General features: G+C 40.9%; 1 long non-coding RNA gene across 1 annotated transcript; it reads left to right on the forward strand.

Annotated features, from left to right (window-relative positions):
* The first annotated feature begins 798 nt into the window (after window positions 1-798).
* Window positions 799-6,191, forward strand: LOC123410255. Its single transcript, XR_006613011.1, has 4 exons — window positions 799-891; window positions 1,976-1,992; window positions 4,991-5,076; window positions 6,161-6,191. It is a non-coding gene; the product is annotated as an uncharacterized LOC123410255 (long non-coding RNA).
* Window positions 6,192-22,987: the final 16,796 nt, after the last annotated feature.

Below are 22,987 nucleotides of genomic sequence, written 5' to 3' on the forward strand. Positions count from 1 at the left end.
CAGGTTGCCACTAAATACCCAAATAATGCACTCATCCATCGTCCTCCTCTCATTAGCTACATCGTTTCAACCAAGGTACATATATATCTGCAGAAAATGTAAAATAGACGCTGAAATCTCTGTAACAACTGAATGTTACTGAACTTTTTTTAAACTGAGTTGTATGCAGCCTGAGGCTTTGTAGCGCCTCACCGGACAGAACCCCATGCTCGTCCAGGATGAGTGCGCTCGAGCAAATGATTAAGCAATTCATGGAGAAATCATCGAGAAAGTGTGATCAAGGCTAAGTTGAGATTAATCCTTGTGGTATAGAATTTATAGGTAGTAGCAAATTAACCTCATAGTCCATAAACTGGTTCATGCTTTCCTAGTTGATTAAAATGACAATTGTAATCAGGTAGCTATAGTTTTAGTTGATTGTACTTTGTTATCTGTTTTGTGTGAAAGTAAACTCGAGAGTGCAAAATCATATCTTCTGTGCATTTTTGTATCTTTCGAGAATGAAAAGAGATGGATAATTGAACCTCTTCTTATCGACTAATAAAAGGGATTTTAGTGCCGGTTCATTCACTTCCACAAGGCTTCTTTATATATCAGGAAAAGGTGGTTACCCACTTCATGTATTATTGGATGTCGCTTTACGTCCTACAATAGCATTTTTGTCTTTTTGTATTGTGGAATTAGTGTTCCTTGTCTGACATTTCTCTACTGATGTAAAGTGTATATATTAATGCAGTATTATTATGTTTTTATGATTTCTTAAGCACTGTTCCTGGCCCAGGGTGTCCACTGATGAGTGATGAAGGTTGATGATTACAACTGAATGACTGAATCAGTCCACTTACACAATTAAAGATGGTTGAAGAACCATGCTGGAGACAGAAGAACTTGGTATGTCAATTCTTTAGGGCCTTCATCAACAACACTACAATATGTATTCAGTCAATAACAATATAAAAGTTTAGATTTACTTCTCTGAAATGTTGTGTGAACCATCCTTGGCTGTACAACTCTTTTGTTCATCATTACTTCTAGCCTCGTTGTTATTTCTTGCATTACTCGTAGAGATCAGATTGCCATTCCTCATTATATTGTCATTCTTTTGTATTGCCTCCTACATATCTTCTAGGAAAACAATTGATTTCATATCTGCATCCTGGATGTGAGGCTGTTTCATAGTGTTTAGATCCTGGTGATTTTAGTAGTAGAAGAATCCTTACAAGCATGAAGATCTGTGCTAGTGTTATTTACATGGGGCGATCTGTGTATTGCTCTAGCGTTGTGATGTTGATATTATCATGTCCGATGTGGGATGTTGCCGTCCACACATACTTTTATCTCGCTGGAACTATGATGTTTATATATCTATGAGTAGGTTCAGTTTTTTCTCCGAGTTGTTCTCTAGTCAACAATTTGTACTTGTCAAATTATGTGTTCTACTTATGTATGATAACAAAGTTAATATTAGAGATAATAACATGTGATATAGTATCCAGATTAGTAGTAATTAGGTTGTCCAGATTCGTTTCTACCCAAGAAATTAGTTTCGACAGATACATCAGCAAGACAACAAGTTATAGAAACATGATGAATGATCTTGTAGTGAAAATAAAATCATAAAGTTCCCATATATCTTTACCATTATTAACAAACGTACTATGATTTCACTAGAAATCGTGTATGCGGAATGCATTCTATACTCAACAATATGGATGTTGTAATGTGAAATATACACTACATCTTGTAAACACTCCCTCCAATCCATAATATTCAGCGGGTCCCCCAGTTTTGACTTTATAACTAGCATCTAATTTTCTGCTAATTTGGTACCTCCATGTTTTTTATAACTAGCAGCTTTTATACAACCCTGATATCTAGTATAATGGATATATTTTGTGATTTGAGTTATTGATCTGTGCTCTGGTGTAATACTATGGTCTAATATTTTTTGTTTTGTGTCTTTTTCTGTTGCTAGGAAAGTGGTGAGAAGATGTTGATGATGCCTACTTGGAACATTCAAATCAATACAACATAAAAATTTCTGAACCTATGTCTCATAGGAGAGTGGAATGAACTCCATTGTTAGTAGATGTGTCATTGTTCTATTGTGCAATTCTGTTCGTTTTTGCTATATTCTTGTGTAAGGAAATGTATCCATCAGATGAGTTATTGTGTTATGTAAACCTCAGAGATGTATTATGTGATGTTATATGATGGATGATTTTAATTCGACTTGGAGTTTTCTTGATTTGAATATGAAATAGTGCTGCATTTAATATTGAACAAATAATTGGTTGAAAAGGCCCAATAAAGAGAAATGAAACCAAGTTCTCAAAAAAAAAGTTGCTGAATTCAAAAATGAAAAAAGGCCAAAACTGAAACTGGACCAAATGTATTTGGGCACTAAAAGGCCAGGGCCCAAAAAAAATTCTAAAAAGAAAAATTGAAAGTGGCTATAAATGGGCTAATGCCCAAAAAGAGGCCAATAAGAAAAAGCCCAAAAAAATAAAACCAACCCATGTGATCAATTGAAATGGGATGGGCTGATTTCAACCATGACATTTTGATTTCGTCGTAATTGTGCCACGTAGGACTGGGATAGATTGCCAACAACGATTTAGGATCATCGTAAAGGTTACAACAATCCAGGAATCGTCGTAAAGGTTACGACGATTTTGACCAAAACATCGTTGCTGTTCATTTGTGACGCTCCGTTTTCGACGCTTGGTTTTTCGTCGTGAGATCGTCGTAAACTAAAAACAGTGACGATGTAGCGACGAAAATATAGCGTCGTGTATTAGCATATTCCTTGTAGTGAGTAGGAGAAGGCCAAGGACCTTCTAGTCCTTCTCCTCCTCCTCCTCCTTCTCCTCCTTCTTCTTTATTTATTCTTCTTCTCCTCCTCCTCCTCTTTCTTCTCCTCTTTCATATTCTCCTTGCCTTAATTTCCCCAACAATGATATAATAAGCCAATTTAGCTCCTAAAAGACATTATAAGATCAAAATGGCAGAAGAACCTTGGTTAGCTCATTAATATTATATACTTAGCTTGTTTTCCTCTATAATGACACAATTAGCCCATTTAGCTCCAAAAAGACATAGTTATCTAATTTAGCTCCAAGAAGAGGAGAAGAGGAGAAATGAAAAGAAGGAAGAAGAAAAAGAAGAAGAGAAGAAGAGAAGGAGAAGGAGAAGGAGAAGAAGAAGGAGGAGGAGGAGAAGAAGAGAAGAAGAAGGAGAAGGAGGAGAAGAAGGAGAAGGAGCCCTCCTTCTTCTCCTTCTTCTTCTCTCCTCCTTCTTCTCCTCCTTCTTCTCCTTCTCCTTCTCTTCTTTTTTCTTATTCTCCTCCTCCTTCTCCTTCTCCTTCCCCTTCCCCTCCTCCTCCTCCTCCTTCTTGTTTTTCTTCTCCTTGTTCTCTTCTTCCTTCTTCTCTTTCTTCTTCAATTTAGCTTATTTGTCATATATATGTTCTTGTTCTTCTTCTGACTTTCTTATTCCCATTTTGCAGATTGGATGTACTACATGCATGGATGCTGGCATTGGAGTGCTTTAGTTTCCGTTTTTGTTTGAGTTGATGAACAATGTGGTACTATATGTATATGTATATATGGATGAACAATATATGTGCAACTATATGTATGTATATATGTGCAACAATATATGTGTTGGTTCTTTTGATATATGGGATGTACATTGATGAACAAATGGCATTGATGAGCTTTACATGCATATCATATTTGTGTTGTGGCGCTCGGCCACGACCAGCGCACGACGGAGAACACGCTGGTCAACAACAAGGTCAGCGCCAACCTTCTCGCCGTTGTAGCCGAGGTACGAAGCGGCCTCCTATTGTCACCCGTGCAGCACTCTCTTGATTTCGGCGAGCGCTACTCTGCCCTGCACCTGCCGCAAGGGTTTGATTTCTGCTCGGCCATGCTGCGAGTTGCGTCAGCTTACTACCCTGACCAAATCGGTGCCACTTATAATCTTTGGGATGCCCTACCATATTTGTTTTGGGCCTTCTAACTATAGATCTGCATATGAACATGCTGGGATAACTGGATGCGACAAGTCCGTCGGGAATCTTCTGTATGCAGTAAGCGCCTCTGCCAATTTCCCCTGCTAAACTTGAGAATTCTTATGCCGTGTGTGACTTATGAGCGTGCACTTGTTTGTGAATGAGACAGGTTGCCACTAAATACCCAAATAATGCACTCATCCATCGTCCTCCTCTCATTAGCTACATCGTTTCAACCAAGGTACATATATATCTGCAGAAAATGTAAAATAGACGCTGAAATCTCTGTAACAACTGAATGTTACTGAACTTTTTTTAAACTGAGTTGTATGCAGCCTGAGGCTTTGTAGCGCCTCACCGGACAGAACCCCATGCTCGTCCAGGATGAGTGCGCTCGAGCAAATGATTAAGCAATTCATGGAGAAATCATCGAGAAAGTGTGATCAAGGCTAAGTTGAGATTAATCCTTGTGGTATAGAATTTATAGGTAGTAGCAAATTAACCTCATAGTCCATAAACTGGTTCATGCTTTCCTAGTTGATTAAAATGACAATTGTAATCAGGTAGCTATAGTTTTAGTTGATTGTACTTTGTTATCTGTTTTGTGTGAAAGTAAACTCGAGAGTGCAAAATCATATCTTCTGTGCATTTTTGTATCTTTCGAGAATGAAAAGAGATGGATAATTGAACCTCTTCTTATCGACTAATAAAAGGGATTTTAGTGCCGGTTCATTCACTTCCACAAGGCTTCTTTATATATCAGGAAAAGGTGGTTACCCACTTCATGTATTATTGGATGTCGCTTTACGTCCTACAATAGCATTTTTGTCTTTTTGTATTGTGGAATTAGTGTTCCTTGTCTGACATTTCTCTACTGATGTAAAGTGTATATATTAATGCAGTATTATTATGTTTTTTATGATTTCTTAAGCACTGTTCCTGGCCCAGGGTGTCCACTGATCAGTGATGAAGGTTGATGATTACAACTGAATGACTGAATCAGTCCACTTACACAATTAAAGATGGTTGAAGAACCATGCTGGAGACAGAAGAACTTGGTATGTCAATTCTTTAGGGCCTTCATCAACAACACTACAATATGTATTCAGTCAATAACAATATAAAAGTTTAGATTTACTTCTCTGAAATGTTGTGTGAACCATCCTTGGCTGTACAACTCTTTTGTTCATCATTACTTCTAGCCTCGTTGTTATTTCTTGCATTACTCGTAGAGATCAGATTGCCATTCCTCATTATATTGTCATTCTTTTGTATTGCCTCCTACATATCTTCTAGGAAAACAATTGATTTCATATCTGCATCCTGGATGTGAGGCTGTTTCATAGTGTATAGACCCTGGTCATTTTAGTAGTAGAAGAATCCTTACAAGCATGAAGATCTGTGCTAGTGTTATTTACATGGGGCGATCTGTGTATTGCTCTAGCGTTGTGATGTTGATATTATCATGTCCGATGTGGGATGTTGCCGTCCACACATACTTTTATCTCGCTGGAACTATGATGTTTATATATCTATGAGTAGGTTCAATTTTTTCTCCGAGTTGTTCTCTAGTCAACAATTTGTACTTGTCAAATTATGTGTTCTACTTATGTATGATAACAAAGTTAATATTAGAGATAATAACATGTGATATAGTATCCAGATTAGTAGTAATTAGGTTGTCCAGATTCGTTTCTACCCAAGAAATTAGTTTCGACAGATACATCAGCAAGACAACAAGTTATAGAAATATGATGAATGATCTTGTAGTGAAAATAAAATCATAAAGTTCCCATATATCTTTACCATTATTAACAAACGTACTATGATTTCACTAGAAATCGTGTATGCGGAATGCATTCTATACTCAACAATATGGATGTTGTAATGTGAAATATACACTACATCTTGTAAACACTCCCTCCAATCCATAATATTCAGCGGGTCCCCCAGTTTTGACGTTATAACTAGCATCTAATTTTCTGCTAATTTGGTACCTCCATGTTTTTTATAACTAGCAGCTTTTATACAACCCTGATATCTAGTATAATGGATATATTTTGTGATTTGAGTTATTGATCTGTGCTCTGGTGTAATACTATGGTCTAATATTTTTTGTTTTGTCTCTTTTTCTGTTGCTAGGAAAGTGGTGAGAAGATGTTGATGATGCCTACTTGGGACATTCAAATCAATACAACATAAAAATTTCTGAACCTATGTCTCATAGGAGAGTGGAATGAACTCCATTGTTAGTAGATGTGTCATTGTTCTATTGTGCAATTCTGTTCGTTTTTGCTATATTCTTGTGTAAGGAAATGTATCCATCAGATGAGTTATTGTGTTATGTAAACCTCGGAGATGTATTATGTGATGTTATATGATGGATGATTTTAATTCGACTTGGAGTTTTCTTGATTTGAATATGAAATAGTGCTGCATTTAATATTGAACAAATAATTGGTTGAAAAGGCCCAATAAAGAGAAATGAAACCAAGTTCTCAAAAAAAAAGTTGCTGAATTCAAAAATGAAAAAAGGCCAAAACTGAAACTGGACCAAATGTATTTGGGCACTAAAAGGCCAGGGCCCAAAAAAAATTCTAAGAAGAAAAATTGAAATTGGCTATAAATGGGCTAATGCCCAAAAAGAGGCCAATAAGAAAAAGCCCAAGAAAATAAAACCAACCCATGTGATCAATTGAAATGGGTTGGGCTGATTTCAACCATGACATTTTGATTTCGTCGTAATTTTGCCACGTAGGACTGGGTTAGATTGCCAACAATGATTTAGGATCATCGTAAATGTTACAACAATCCAGGAATCGTCGTAAAGGTTACGACGATTTTGACCAAAACATCGTTGCTGTTCATTTGTGACGCTCCGTTTTCGACGCTTGGTTTTTCGTCGTGAGATCGTCGTAAACTAAAAACAGTGACGATGTAGCGACGAAAATATAGCATCGTGTATTAGCATATTCCTTGTAGTGAGTAGGAGAAGGCCAAGGACATTCTAGTCCTTCTCCTCCTCCTCCTCCTTCTCCTCCTTCTTCTTTATTTATTCTTCTTCTCCTCCTCCTCCTCTTTCTTCTCCTCTTTCATATTCTCCTTGCCTTAATTTCCCCAACAATGATATAATAAGCCAATTTAGCTCCTAAAAGACATTATAAGCTCAAAATGGCAGAAGAACCTTCGTTAGCTCATTAATATTATATACTTAGCTTGTTTTCCTCTATAATGACATAATTAGCCCATTTAGCTCCAAAAAGACATAGTTATCTAATTTAGCTCCAAGAAGAGGAGAAGAGGAGAAATGAAAATAAGGAAGAAGAAAAAGAAGAAGAGAAGAAGAGAAGGAGAAGGAGAAGGAGAAGAAGAAGAAGGAGGAGGAGAAGAAGAGAAGAAGAAGGAGAAGGAGGAGAAGAAGGAGAAGGAGCCCTCCTTCTTCTCCTTCTTCTTCTCTCCTCCTTCTTCTCCTCCTTCTTCTCCTTCTCCTTCTCTTGTTTTTTCTTATTCTCCTCCTCCTTCTCCTTCTCCTTCCCCTTCCCCTCCTCCTCCTCCTCCTTCTTGTTTTTCTTCTCCTTGTTCTCTTCTTCCTTCTTCTCTTTCTTCTTCAATTTAGCTTATTTGTCATATATATGTTCTTGTTCTTCTTCTGACTTTCTTATTCCCATTTTGCAGATTGGATGTACTACATGCATGGAAGCTGGCATTGGAGTGCTTTAGTTTCCATTTTTGTTTGAGTTGATGAACAATGTGGAACTATATGTATATGTATATATGGATGAACAATATATGTGCAACTATATGTATGTATATATGTGCAACAATATATGTGTTGGTTCTTTTGATATATGGGATGTACGTTGATGAACAAATGGCATTGATGAGCTTTACATGTATATCATATTTGTGTTGTGACCTATTTATCATATATGTGCTATGAATTATATGTATATGTGCTGTGAAATAGAAAAAATAAGCAAAAATGTGACAACAGAGGCTCTTTACCGTCTGCCAGCTGATGGCAAAGAGCTTTGCCGTCAGCTGGCCGACGGCAAAGGTGCCACGTGGCGCCCAACTGTGCAACCTCGGCAGTAACAGCTGGCCATATAGTACCTTTGTCGTCTGCTTCCACGGGGGGCAGGCGACAAAGAAGAGGGCACAAAGGAGGGGGGAGGGGTAGGCAGATGACAAAGAGTGGAGGGGGGGAGGAGGAGGAGGTAGACGACAAAGAAGAGGGGGGAGGCAGACGGCAAAGAAGAGGGGGGAGGCAGACGACAAAGAAGAGGGGGAGGCAGACGACAAAGTCTCCGTTAGCCCCTTACGGAGGCAACGCCTATCGGCTGCCGTCTTGATCACTTTGTCGACAGCTCCTATGAAAAGCTGACGGCAAAGCTCTTTGCCGTCCGCTTTGGGGAGAGAGACGACAAAGAAGCTATGATGCCGTCGTAGGCCGACACAGAAATTTTGCCGGCCGTGAGATTCTTTGCCGTCTGTGATATTCTTTTTGCCGTCCGGGATTTACTCTTTGTCGTCTGTGATGGAAGACAGCAAAGAAGCTAATTCCTATAGTGTAAGGCTGAAAATATGATGTGAAGTAGACTCGGGGGCCATAGTGTTCACTAGAGGCTTCTCTCAAAATAGCAAATATTACGGTGGGTGAATGCATTACTATCGAGCAATTGATAGAATCGCGCAAAGTCATGATGATATATAAGGAAATGATCATACATATAGGCATCACGTCCGAGACAAGTAGACCGATACGGTCAGCATCTACTACCATTACTCCACACATCGACCGTTATCTAGCATGCATCTAGTGTATTGAGTTCATGACGAACAGAGTAACGCCTTAACAAAGATGACATGATGTAGAGGGATAAATTCATGCAACAGATATAAAACCCATCTTTTTACCCTTGATGGAAACAACACGATGCGTGCCTCGCTGCCCCTTTTGTCAGTTGGAGAGGTCACCGCACGGTATGAACCCAAAACCAAGCACTTCTCCCATTGCAAGAATCATAGATCAAGTTGGCCAAACAAAACCAACAACTCGAAGAGAATTACAAGGCTATGAAATCATGCATATAAGAGATTAGAATAAACTCAAATAAGATTCAAAGATAATCTGATCATAAATCCCCAATTCATTGGATCTCGACAAACACACCACAAAAGAAGATTACATCAGATAGATCTCCATGAAGATCATGGAGAACTTTGAATTGAAGATGCAAGAGTGATAAGAAGGCATCTAGCTACTAGCTATGGACCCGAACGTCTATGGTGAACTACTCACGCATCATCGGAGAGGCAATGGTGTTGATGAAGAAGCCCTGTGTATCCGAATCCCACCTCCGGCAAGGCACCAGAACGTGCCCCAGATGGGATCTTGTGGAGATAGAAGCTTGCGGCGGCGGAAAAGTGTTTTCGTGGATCTCTCTCGTGGTTTTGGATATTTCGGGGATTTATGGGCGGAAGAAGTAGGTTTGACGGGCCACAGGGGGCCCACAAGCCTGCTAGGAGCGGGCCCCCTGGCCGCACCTAGGGGGCTTGTGGCCTCCCCTGGTGGCCACTGCCTTGGTTCTCACGCCCCCTGAGTATCTTCTGTTCCGGAAAAAATCTTTTCGGAAGTTTTATTCCGTTTGGACTCTGTTTAATATTCTCCTCTGAAAAGGGTCAAAAACACGGAAAAAACAGGAACTGGCACTTGGCACCGAGTTAATAAGTTAGTCCCAAAAAAGATATAAAAGGCAGACAAACCATCCAAAGTTTGACAAGATAATAGCATGGAACCATCAAAAATTATAGATACGTTGGAGACGTATCAAGCATCCCCAAGCTTAACTCCTGCTCGTCCTCGAGTAGGGAAGTGATAAAGACATAATTTTTGATGTGAAATGCTACCTAGAAAATTTGTCCTTTGTAACTTCTTTCATGTGACATGAATATTCAGATCCGTAAGATTCAAAACAATAGTTTGCTATTGACGTGGAAACAATAATACTTCAAGCAAACTAGCAAGGTAATCATGAACTTTCGAAATAACAAGGCCAAAGAAAGTTATCCCTACAAAATCATATAGTCTGGCTATGCTCCATCATCCCCACACAACTAATTTAAATCATGCACAACCCCGGTATTGGCCAAGTAATTGTTTTTGCACTCTTACTTTCTCAAACCTTTTTCAACTCTCACGCAATACATGAGCGTGAGACATGGATATAACACTAGAGGTGGAATAGAGTGTGGTGGAGGTTGTGAGACAAAAAGGAGGAGATGGTCACATCGACTCGGCATATCAAAGGGCTATGGATATGGCCATCAATAGATATCAATGTCAAAGAGTAAGGATTACCATGCAATGGATGCACTTAGAGCTATAAGTATGTGAAAGCTCAAAAGGATAACTAGTGGGTGTGCATCCAACTTGCTTGCTCACGAAGACCTAGGACAATTTTGAGGAAGCCCATAATTGGAATATACAAGCCAAGTTATAAAATGAAGATTCCCACTAGCATATGGTGGTGACAAAACGAGAGACTCTCAATCATGAAGAACATGGTGCTATTATGAAGTACAAGTGTGGAAAAAGATAGTAGCATTGTCCCTTCTCTCTTTTTCTCTCTTTTTTTGGGCTCTTTGGCCTCTTTTCATATCTCCCTTTTTTCTATGGGCAACTTTGGCCTCTTTTTTTTTTATTTCCTCACATGGGACAATGCTCTAATAATGATGATCATCACACTTTTATTTACTCACAACTCAATACTTAGAGGAATGGAGACTCTATAGGAAATGCCTCCGGTAGTGTACCGGGATGTGCAACGATCTAGCTTGGCGTATGACGTTGGAAACATCTCGCTAGCTATCTTACGATCATGCAATGGCAATATGTAAGTGACGACACCAGTCATGAGACGGAACGGTGGGAGTTGCATGGCAATATATCTCGGAATAGCTATGAAAATGCCATAATAGGTAGGTATGGTGGCTGTTTTGAGGAAGGCATATGGTGGGTTTGTGCACCGGTGAAAGTTGCGCGGCACTATAGAGGCTAGCAATGGTGAAAGGTGAAAGTGCATCTATACCATGTACTCACATTAGTCATGAAGAACTCACATACTTATTGCGAAAGTTTTTATTAGTAATCGAAACAAAGTGCTAAACGCATACTCCTAGGGGAAGGGTTGGTAGGTGTTAACCATCGCGCGATCCCGATCGAAACACAAAGGATGAAAATCAATAGATCAATTATGCTCTGAATTCCTAACATAGCGGTTCACCAGACGTGCATGTTACAGGAATCACTAACTTCAACACAAGTATTTCTAGATTCACAACACCCTACTAACATAACTCTTAATATTACCAAATCCATGTCTCAAAACTATTTGAGAGGAATCAAACTTCTCTTTCTAATCAATGCACAAGAATATGGAAGTTTCATTGTATCCTCTTTGGATTCCTATCACCTTTGGGACTACTTTCATAGCACAAGCCAACTACCAAGTTACTCAGAGAGATCACTCTCAAAAAGATATAAGAGAAGCTCAAAGAGTATTCTAGTAAATTCACGATGAGTGCATGTCTCTCTCAAAAGGTGTGCAGAAAGGATGATTGTGACACAACAAAAATAAAAGACTCCTACGATACAAGATGCTCCAAGCAAAACACATATCATGTGGTGAATAAAAATATAGCTCCAAGTAATGTTACAGATGGATTGAAGACGCAAGAGGGGATGCCTTCCCGGGGCATCCCCAAGCTTAGGCTTTTTGGTGTCATTGAATTTGGCTTGGGATGCCTTGGGTATCCCCAAGCTTGAGATCTTTCCACTCTTTATCCATTTGTCCATGAGAACATCACATAAAACTTGAAAACTTCACAACACAAAACTTAAACAGAAACTCGTGATATCATTAGCACAAGAAAACAAACTACCACCTCTTTAGGTACTCTAGGAAACTTGAATTCTATTTAGATTGGTGTTAGATTACTGTATTATCACTTTTCCATGACTAGTACCCCCCGATACTATCCATAGTTTTATCAAAACAAACAACCAACACAACAAAAACAGAATGTGTCAAAAACAGACCAGTCTGTAGCAATCTGTATACTTTGTATACTTCTGGAATCTCAAAAATTCTGAAAACTTACGAAAGTTTGGGAAATTGGCATATAAACCAGAAGCAAAACGAATCAACTCAAAAGATCTTTCTAGATAAAAATGAAAAATAATTTCGTGAGCGAAAAGTTTTTGTCTTTTTCCCGCAGGATCAAACAACCATCACCAAACAAGTCATGAAGGTTTTACTTGGCTCAAACACAAAAAGAAACACAAAAGACACAATCATAACAGAATTATGATGGTGTGGATGCAACAAAATAGAAAGAAAAAATCGAAGATAAATTCATTGGGTTGCCTGGTAACAAGCGCTATTGTTTAACGCCCTTAGCTAGGCATAAGGTGATAGAATCACGTATCGTCGTCTTTGGTGCTCAAACCATAAGTAGCCCTCATCATGGATTCATAAGGCAATCTTATTTTCTTTCTATGAAAATGCTCCATGCCCTTCTTTAAAGGAAATTGAAATCTAATATTCCCTTCCTTCATATCGATGATAGAACCAATAGTCCTTAGGAAAGGTCTACCAAGAATGATAGGAGATGTAGGATTGCAATCAATATCAAGCACAATGAAATCCACGGGTACATAGTTCCTATTTGCAATAATAAGAACATCATTGATCCTTCCCATGAGTTTCCTAACAGTAGAATCCGCAAGATGCAAATTAAGAGAGGACTCCTCAATCTCATTAAAGCCTAGAATATCACATAAAGACTTTGGAATCACGGAAAAACTAGCACCCAAATCACGCAAAGCATTGCATTCATAGTTTTTTATCTTGATTTTTATAGTAGGTTCCCACTCATCATGAAGCTTTATAGGAATAGAAACTTCCAACTCAAGTTTCTCTTCAATAGATTTTATCATAGCATCGACGATCTGATCGGTAAGGGCCTTGTTTTGGCTATAAGCGTGTGGAGAGTTTAGCATGGATTGCATCAAGGAAATACATTCAATCAAAGAGGAAATATCATAATTGAATTCCTTGAAATCCAAAGTAGTAGTTTCATTACTACTCAAAGTTTTGATATCCTCTACTCCACTTTCAGTGCTTTTAGCATCAAGATAGATAGACTCCGAATCATTGGGGTCTTTTTCAACCAAGGTGGATTCATATCTAGCCCTATCATCATTAGGTTTGACACTAGAAAACAAGGATTCAATGGGAGTCACATCAAGCACTTTAAGATCTTCGTGATTCTCATCACGAGAACACACCTTTTTAAGCCATTCATGTATATCACGAATTTGGGCGGTTCTTTCTTTACTCTCATTCATGGAAACACGCATAGCTTTCAAAGTTTCATCCATATTTATATTGCGAGGAGAACATCTAAAACTCAAAGCATCAATATGAATGGACATTCTATCAACGCTCCTAGCCAAATCATCAATTTTGAGTAGTTTTTCTTCTATGGACGCATTGAAAATCTTTTGCGAGTTGATAAACTATTTGATATTACTCGCTAGATTAGAGGGTAATTTATTGTAATTTCCATGAGTATTGTTGTAGGAGTTGCCAAAGTTATTAGAGGGGTTACTAGGAAAAGTCCTAGGAACATAGTTTCCTCTAAAAGCATTGTTGTGGCCAAAATTATTCCTACCAACAAAATTAACGTCCAAGCTATCATTGCTACTCTCAATCAAGGAAGTCAAGGGCATATCATTAGGATCTAAAGGAGCACCTTTACTAGCAAACAATTTCATTAACTCATCCATTTTAGCACTCAACGAGTTAATTTCTTCTATATCGTGTACCTTTTTACTAGTAGGTGACCTTTCAGTGTGCCACTGAGAGTAGTTTGTCATGATATTGTCTAGGAGTATTGTGGCTTATCCTAATGTGATTTCCATGAATGTTCCACCGGAGGCAGAGTCCAAGATATTTCTAGAAGCAAAATTCAAACTAGCGTAGAAGATTTGTATAATTATCCAAAGACTCAAGCCATGAGCGGGACAATTTCTAATCATTAATTTCATTCTCTCCCAAGATTGTGCAACATGTTCATGATCAAGTTGCTTAAAATTCACGACATCATTATGGAGAGAGATAATCTTAGCTGGCGGAAAATACTTGGATATATAAGCATCTTTTCACTTATTCCAAGAATCAATACTATTTTTGGGCAAAGATGAAAACCAAGTTTTTTCTCGATCTCGCAACGAGAACGGAAATAGCTTCAATTTAATCACATCATTATCCACATCTTTCTTCTTTTGCATATTGCAAGGTCAATGAAGGTATTAAGATGGGATGCGACATCTTCAGTAGGAAGGCCGGAGAATTGCTCTTTCATAACAAGATTCAGCAAAGCAGCATTGATTTCATATGATTCCGCACTAGTGGCGGGAGCAATCGGAGTACTAATAAAATCATTATTGTTAGTATTCGAGAAGTCACAAAGTATGGTGTTTTCAGTCATGGTGACTTCAGCAAGTAGACAAGCACACAAGCGAACACAAAGCAAGCGAGAGAAAGGGGCAAACGAAAAAGGCAAATACTTTCGTAATTTTTTGTTTTTCAAAAGTGGGGGAGAGGAAAACGAGAGGCAAAAAAGTAAATGCAAGAGATGAGTTTGCGACACTTACTTGGATAAGTTTCACTTAGAATAATCCCCGGTGCCAGAAATTGACACGTTGACGGGAGACTATTCTTGACTTGATCCTCCCCGGCAACAGCACCAGAAATTGGCACGTTGACGGGAGACTATTCTTGGCTTGATCCTCCTCCCCGTATATGGTGCCATAAATTCTTCTTGCTACCTCTTGAGCTTGCGTTGGTTTTTCCCTTGAAGAGGATAGGGTGATGCAGCACAGTAGCGGTAAGTATTTCCCTCAGTTTTGAGAACCAAGGTATCAATCTAGTAGGAGAATGAAGCCAAGTGTCCAGAGTAACTGCGCAAACACAAATGAGCTTGCACCCAACGCTATAAAGGGGTTATCCCTTCAAGATTGATTGCAAAGTGAGATCGAAAAGTGGAAAGTTCAACGAAGTAAACGTGTAAGCCTGAAAATATGATGTGAAGTAGACCCGGGGGACATAGTGTTCACTAGAGGCTTCTCTCAAAATAGCAAATATTATGGTGGGTGAACAAATTACTGTCGAGCAATTGATAGACCCACGCAAAGTCATGACGATATCTAAGGCAATGATCATACATATAGGCATCACGTCCAAGACAAGTAGACTGATACTGTCTGCATCTACTACTATTACTCCACACATCGACCGCTATCCAGAATGCATCTAGTGTATTGAGTTCATGACGAACAGAGTAACTCCTTAAGCAAGATGACATGATGTAGAGGGATAAATTCATGCAATAAATATAAATCCCATTTTTTTACCCTTGATGGCAACAACACGATGCGTGCCTCGCTGCCCCTTCTGTCACTGGGAGAGGTCACCGCACAGTATGAACCCAAAACCAAGCACTTCTCCTATGGCAAGAATCATAGAACAAGTTGGCCAAACAAAACCCACAACTCGAAGAGAATTACAAGGATATGAAATTATGCATATAAGGGACCATAGGAAACTCAAATAAGATTCATAGATAATCTGATCATAAATCCACAATTTATCGGATCTCGACAAACACACCGCAAAAGAAGATGACATCGGATAGATCTGCATGAAGATCTCGGAGAACTTTGTATTGAAGATCCAAGAGAGAGAAGAAGCCATCTAGCTACTAGCTATGGACCTGAAGGTCTATGGTAAACTACTCATGCATCATCGGAGAGCCAATGGTGTTGATGAAGAAGCCCTCCGTATCCGAATACCCCCTCCGGCAGGGCACCAGAACGTGCCCCAGATGGGATCTTGCGGAGACAGAAGCTTGCGGCGGCGGAAAAGTATTTTTGTGGATCTCTCTCGTGGTTTTTGATTTTTCGGGGATTTGTAGGCGGAAGAAGTAGGGCAGACAAGCCACAGGGGGGCCACAAGCCTGCTAGGCGCGGCCCCCCTGGTCGCGCCTAGGGGGCTTGTGGCCTCCTCTGGTGGCCTTTGCCTTGGTTCTGACGCCCCGTGCATATCTTCTCTTCCGGAAAATAATCTTTTTGGAAGTTTTATTCCATTTGGACGCCGTTTAATATTATCCTCTAAAAAGGGTCAAAAACACGGAAAAAGCAGGAACTCGCACTTGGCACTGAGTTAATAAGTTAGTCCCAAAAAAGATATAAAAGGCATACAAAACATCCAAAGTTTGACAAGATAACAGCATGGAACCAACAAAAATTATAGATACGTTGGAGACGTATCAGGAGGCTCCAACCTCGATTTGAATGGGATCAAATTTATACCGGGCGCTATGAGGGAGTGACCTCCCTCTCGGTCCCAGACCGGAAACACCCATGCCCCCTAACGGGATGACTGGATTTTGTCCAAGGCCATGGATACCTTCATCCCGGATCGTCTACTTGGTGTGTAACTGATAATAGGCCTACGACCGACTATACCGAATCCTCATTCAGGATATTGTGGCAGCACGATAATGAGAGTAAGACACTGACAAGGTTATATCAAGGTCGATACTAGAGTTATTACTTCCTTTCCATCACTATCCTACACTTGTCATGACCAGTCCATAACCTATCACGTTCCGCGTGACTAGGTTATCCACAACCTCTCACAACCATCACTTGCGATAGTCATGTTTTAACATTTTTTATGAGAGACGCAATATTCTTGATTAATGCGTTGGATGAATGTTAGATTCTATTAGTGAGCAAACAACACAAAAAAAGTTCAAACATGCGCGAGCTAGTGATTTTACGGATCGGGTAAGTAAACTGAGGATTGTCCTCATTGCTTCACTAAAGGCTTATGTCCTTAATGCACCGCTCACTATGCTACCCCCAAGCGTCGACTTTGGATGTTGCGAACATCTGACATACATGTTTTTGATGACTACATGATAGTTTAGTGCGTCATTAAGGCTTAGAATTGAGGCTCCAAAACATTTTGAGCATGACGGAAAATATGAGATGTTCCAAGAGCTGAAATTAGGATTTCAGGATCATGCCTACATTGAGAGGTATGAGACCTCCGACAAGTTTTTTTCCTACAAGATGAACGACAATGGCTCAATTGGTGAGCATGTGCTAAGATTGTCTGGTACTACAATCACATGAATCAAGTGGGAGTTAACCTTCCAGATGAGATAGTGATAGTTCTCCAAAGTCACTGCCGCCAAGCTACTGGAGCTTCGTGATGAACTATAGCACATCAAGGATGAACAAGATGATCCCTGAGCTATTCGCGATGTTTGACACCGCGAAGGTGGAAATCAAGTAGGAGCATCAAGTGTTGATGGTTAGTAAAGCCACTAGTTTCATGAATGGCAAACCAGTTGCCGCTCTAGTGAAGAAACCCAAGGTTGAACCCAAACCCGAGACTAAGTGCTTCTAATATGGGGGGAACGGTCACTGAAGCCGAACTACCCTAGATACTTCGTAGATAAGAAGGTTGGTAGCGTCGACAAGAGTATATTGGATATACGTGTTATCTATGTGTACCTTACTAGCACTCCATGTAGCACCTGGGTATTACATATCGGTTATGTTGCAAAATGTTAGTAACTCGAAATAAACGAATACTAGCTAAGGGCAAGGTGACGGTGTGTGTTGGAAGTGATTCGAACGTTGATGGGATCAACCGCGCGCTCCCTCTACCATCGGGATTAGTGTTGAACCTAAATAAGTGTTATTTGGTGTTTATTGCAATATGGTTATTCATTTAAGTAGGAGGATAAAGGCTATTTTGTTTACATGAATAATACCTTCAATGGTCATGCACCCAATATGAATGGTTTATTGAATCTCGGTCGTAGTGATACACATGTTCATAATATTTTTGCCAAAAGATGTAAAGTTAATAATGATAAGTACCACATACTTGTGGCACTGCCACTAAAGTCATATTGGTGTAAAACGCATGAAGAAGTTCCATCCTAATGGATCTTTTGACTCATTTGCTTATGAATCACTTGAGACAAGCGGACCATGCCTATTGGTGTAAAATGCATGATAAAATTTCATACGACTGGATCTTTGGACTCACTCGATTCTGAATCGCTTGAGACATGCAAACCATGCCTCACGGGCAAGATGACTGAAAGCCTCGTTTTTTCAGTAAAATGGAATGAGCAAGAGACTTATTGGAAGTAATACATTTTGATGGATGCAGTCCAATAAGTGTTGTAGCACACAGTGGATATCATGGTTTTCTAATTTTCACAAATGATTTGACTAGATATGAGGATATTTACTTAATGAATTACAAGTCTAAGAACATTTGAAAAGTTCAAGAAATTCTAGAGAAAAGTTGATTGTCATCGTAACAAGAAGATCAAGTTTCTACGATGTGGTCGTACAGGTGAATATCAGAGTTATGAGTTTGGTATACATTTAAGACAGTGTGGAAGTTGGTTCACAACTCATCCTACCCACAACACCATAGTCTGGTGGTGTGTCTGTATGTCGTAGTCGTGCCCTATTGGATATGGTGCGTACTATGATGTCTCTAACCGATTTTCCACTATCATTTTGGGGTTATGCATTAGAGACAACCACATTCACTTTAAATAGGGCACCATCAATTTCCGTTGAGATGACACCGTTTGAACTATGGTTTCGCAAGAAACCTAATATATTGTTTCTTAAAGTTTGGGGTAGCGACGCTTATGTGAAAAAGTTTCAACCTGATAAGCTCGAACCAAAATCGGATAAATGCCTCTTCATAGGATAAGCAAAGGAAAAAGTTGGGTGTTCCTCCTATCTCAGATTTGAAGGCAAAGTGTTTGTTTCTAAGAACGGGTCATTTCTCGAGAAAGAGTTTCTCTCGAAATAATTGAGTGGGAGGATGGTGAAACTTGATGAGGTTATTGAACCATCACTTCAATTAGTGAGTAGCTGGGGACAAGAAGATGTTCATGTGGCGCCTACACTAGTTGAAATGGAAGCTGATGATAGTGATCATGAAGCTTCGCATCAAGTTACCACTACTGGAATTCCTATATTTGCCGTCCGCCAAATCTTTGCCGTCAGCCAGCGGACGGCGAAGAACCTCTTTACCGTGTGTTGGCAAAAAACTGACGGTAAAGAGGAGGCTGATGGCAAAATAAATATTTGCCATCAGCCACCTCTTTGCCGTCTGCTGACAGACGGCAAAGGTAGGGATGGCCGACGGCAAAGCTATCCCACCCCACCCCTCCTCTCTCCCCATCCCACCCCGGCCCCACCCACCCCTTTGCCGTCTGCCTGAGTAGCTTTGCCGTCCGTGGCTGACGGCAAAGGGGATCAGTGGCAGACGGCAAAGGAGATGGACCCCCGAAAAGTTAACAGTCGCCGCGCGCCTACCTCTCTCCTCTCTCCCACGCACTCTCTCTCTCTCCCACGCGCTCTCTCTCCCACGCACGCCCTGTGCCCCCCCCCTGCGGGCCTCCTCCTCCTCCCTGCGCCCCCAGCGCCGCCGCCGCCGCCTCCCCCCCCCACCTCCCCACCACCGCCCTGCGACCCCCCCGCGGGCCTCCTCCTCCTCCCTGCGCCCCCAGCGCCGCCGCCGCCCCACCGCCGCCACCGCCGCCGCCTCCCCCCCACCTCCCCACCTACACACCCCACCGCCGCCCTGCGCCCCCCCTCCACCGCCCTCTCCTCCACCGCCGGAGCTCGGTGAGTCCTTTTTTCCTTTTTTCGTTTAATTCATTAATTAGGTTAGTTAGGTTAGTTGTTAATTACCTATTGTTAGTTAGGCTAGTTAGGTTAGTTGTTAGTGGTTACGTACTGATAATTAGGTTAGTTAGGTTACTTGTTAGTTGTTAGTGGTAATTAGGTTAGTTGTTAGTGGTATTACCCCTCGAGCTAGGTTAGTTGTTAGGTTAGTTGTTAATTACCTACTGTGTGTTAGGTTAGTTGTTAGGTTTGTAGTTGACCGTGTAGAGCCCTCCGGTCGCCGCCTATGCTTACACTAGCCACAACGTTGGGGAACGTCGGTGAGCTTGTCACGCACCTGCCATGGCTACTATGCCATCGAGCTCACGTGCTGCAACAACGATGCTGCTGCAACCACCCCCATGGAGGTCGGTGCAGAAACATTACTGTTGGGACCACCCCCTTCAGGCACCGGTGATATTCGACTTCAACACCGAGGATATTACAACAGCTCGCAATAGTAGTTGTCGCACCGACACGACATCTCGACGACACCCCTGACACCCGTCACGATGCCCCGAAACCCCCACACGACGCCCTGACACGACATCTCGACGACACCCCTAACACCCGACACGATGCCCCGAAACCCCGACACGACGCCCCGACACGACATCTCGACGACACCCCGGCATGAAATATTTTTTTATGGAACCTGGAAAGTTTTATAAAGTAGTATAGGTAACCTGGAAAGTTTTATAGGTAACCTAGAAAGTTTTATAGGTAACCTAGAAAGTTTTATAGGTAACCTAGAAAGTTTTATAGGTAACCTAGAAAGTTTTATAGGTAACCTCGACCCCCGACCCCCGACCCCCGACAACACTCACCCTCGACCCCCGACCCCCTACCCCGACCCCCGACGCCTTCGTCGTGGTGGCCGGTAGCGACTGTTGGGGCAGCCCCCCCAGCGGCGCGGTGGTGGCCGGCCACACCGGCCAGGGAGTGCCCGCGGCGTGGTAGTACTAGGTCCTGCATCCACCAAGAACATTTCAACCCTTAAGCGTAAGCGTAAAACTGAAGATTGTGAGGTGTTTCAACTACATAATAAGAAACTAGAATTCGATCTTGGAAATGATCGACTCCAATAGATGCTCGTCAATAGCTTTTTTTCCTCCTATTCCTATTGAACAGAAGTATCCAGCAGCGCCACGCCAAAGTGACTTCTGAAGTGCTATGGACGGGACGAAATCAGTCCTTACTCACCAAGTGGTGGTATAAGCTTCATTGCGGATGAAAAGAAGTCCTTTTGTGCGGAGCTACAAAAGGAAGTTCAAGCTCAAGAAATCCTCTCAATAGGGATTGGGCAAGCAAGTTGTTTGTTTATTAGATCTTACACGGTTGTGAGACGGGACGTCAAGTCAACCAAGTACGTGTGTGTTCATAGTGTCCCCGACAGCTTCCTCATAGTTGAGTATGGATGCTGAAGTTAGCTGGAGTGTGGGTCGAGTGCGTGGTAGATGGAACTCCTATTTACCGCATTTCTTCTTAAACTTCCAACTTGAAGAGGAAGAAGCATCTCTCTATGCATTTTCAATAGATAGGAAAAAGGATCTTGACCTGAGGCCTTCGACCAAAGAAAGGGATACTTGGCGAAGTCACTGGTGGTTTTCCGTACCTAGATTCATGGAAGGAATTTTGAAGTTTGAGTGAACAAGGAAAGTAAGGAAATCGGGAAAGGTCTGATACAAAAGAAAGGGTTGCAAGGCTTAACGATTTAGAATATAACTGTTGAGGTGGCACTTGTTCCCCCAGGGCAGGGGTATATGCATGTAGCTTTCTTCTGTCACTTCTTTCAGATCAATGAAGTGGAAAAGTAATAAAGTAAGGGACCCTTGTGTACAAAGAAAGTTGTCACTCCAAGAACTCGAAGTCAAGCATGTTAGGGAATATCCAGATTAGTCTTCAACTAGAGAAAGGATAGGAATATCCTTTGCTGAGTTTTCTTCTCCAGCGGATGTAGCGGTAAAAGATTATATTATTTTCACGGTCTAGTTACGTCTTTCCTCTCCCTATCTAAAGAGCACTATTAACATAGACCCTCTCGTGACTCTCTATCATTTTCAGAAAGTAGAAGATCCTTCTCTCTATTCTACTACCCGATCTCGTCTGTTGAATTGATCAGAAATATGGTCATATCTTCGTTATCCCAATAGTAAACCTTCTTACTTCTCTTCGCATATCGAAAGACGCAAAAGATCTATTATTAGCTTATATATAAGTTGTCGAAGGTCCGTAAAAGCCTTGATGAGGAGAAGATGATATTGGAGTTGGATGTTGCCGAGGTGCGTGACGATCACAAGATCAAGATGAATGCAATGCACTTGAAGATTAGAAACATTAGAAAATATGCCATAATAAGCTCCTCCTCTTTCTTCTTCTTCTCCTCCTCCTCCTCCTCCTCCTCCTTCTTCTAGATTTCTTCTTCTTATGCTCTTCCTCCTCTTTCTTCTTCTTCTCCTCCTTTTTCTTCTTCTTCTTCTACCATAATAAGCTCAAAATGAAAAGAAAGAAGAAGAAGAGATGAAGAAGAAGAGAAGAAGGAGAAGGAGGAGGAGGAGGAGGAGGAGGAGGAGGAGAAGGCCAAGGACCTTCTATCCTTCTCCTCCTCCTCCTTCTCCTCCTCCTCCTCCTTCTTCTTGATTTCTTCTTATTCTCCTCCTCCTCCTCCTCTTTCTTCTCCTCTTTCATATTATCCTTGATTTAATTAACCCAACAATGACATAGTTAGCCTATTTAGCTCCAAAATACCGTAATAAGCCCAAAATGGCATAAGAACCTTGGTTAGCTCATGAATATTATATACTTAGCTTCTTTTCCTCTAAAAGGACATAATTGGAATATTTAGCTCAAAAAAGACATAATTAGGTAATTTAGCTCCAACAAGAGGAGAAGAGGAGAAGAAATAGGCAAAATGAAAAGAAAGAAGAAGAAGAGATGAAGAAGAAGAGAAGAAGGAGGAGGAGGAGGAGGAGGAGGAGGAGGATGAGGAGGAGGAGAAGGCCCCTGGCCTTCTCCTCCTCCTCCTCCTCCTCCTCCTCCTCCTCCTTCTTCTTGATTTCTTCTTCTTCTCCTCTTCCTCCTCGTTCTTCTTCTTCTCCTCCTCTTTCTTCTTCTTCTTCTAC

The sequence above is a fragment of the Hordeum vulgare genome, chromosome 1H (genome assembly GCF_904849725.1).
Source record: "Hordeum vulgare subsp. vulgare chromosome 1H, MorexV3_pseudomolecules_assembly, whole genome shotgun sequence".
NCBI classification, from domain to species: domain Eukaryota; kingdom Viridiplantae; phylum Streptophyta; class Magnoliopsida; order Poales; family Poaceae; genus Hordeum; species Hordeum vulgare.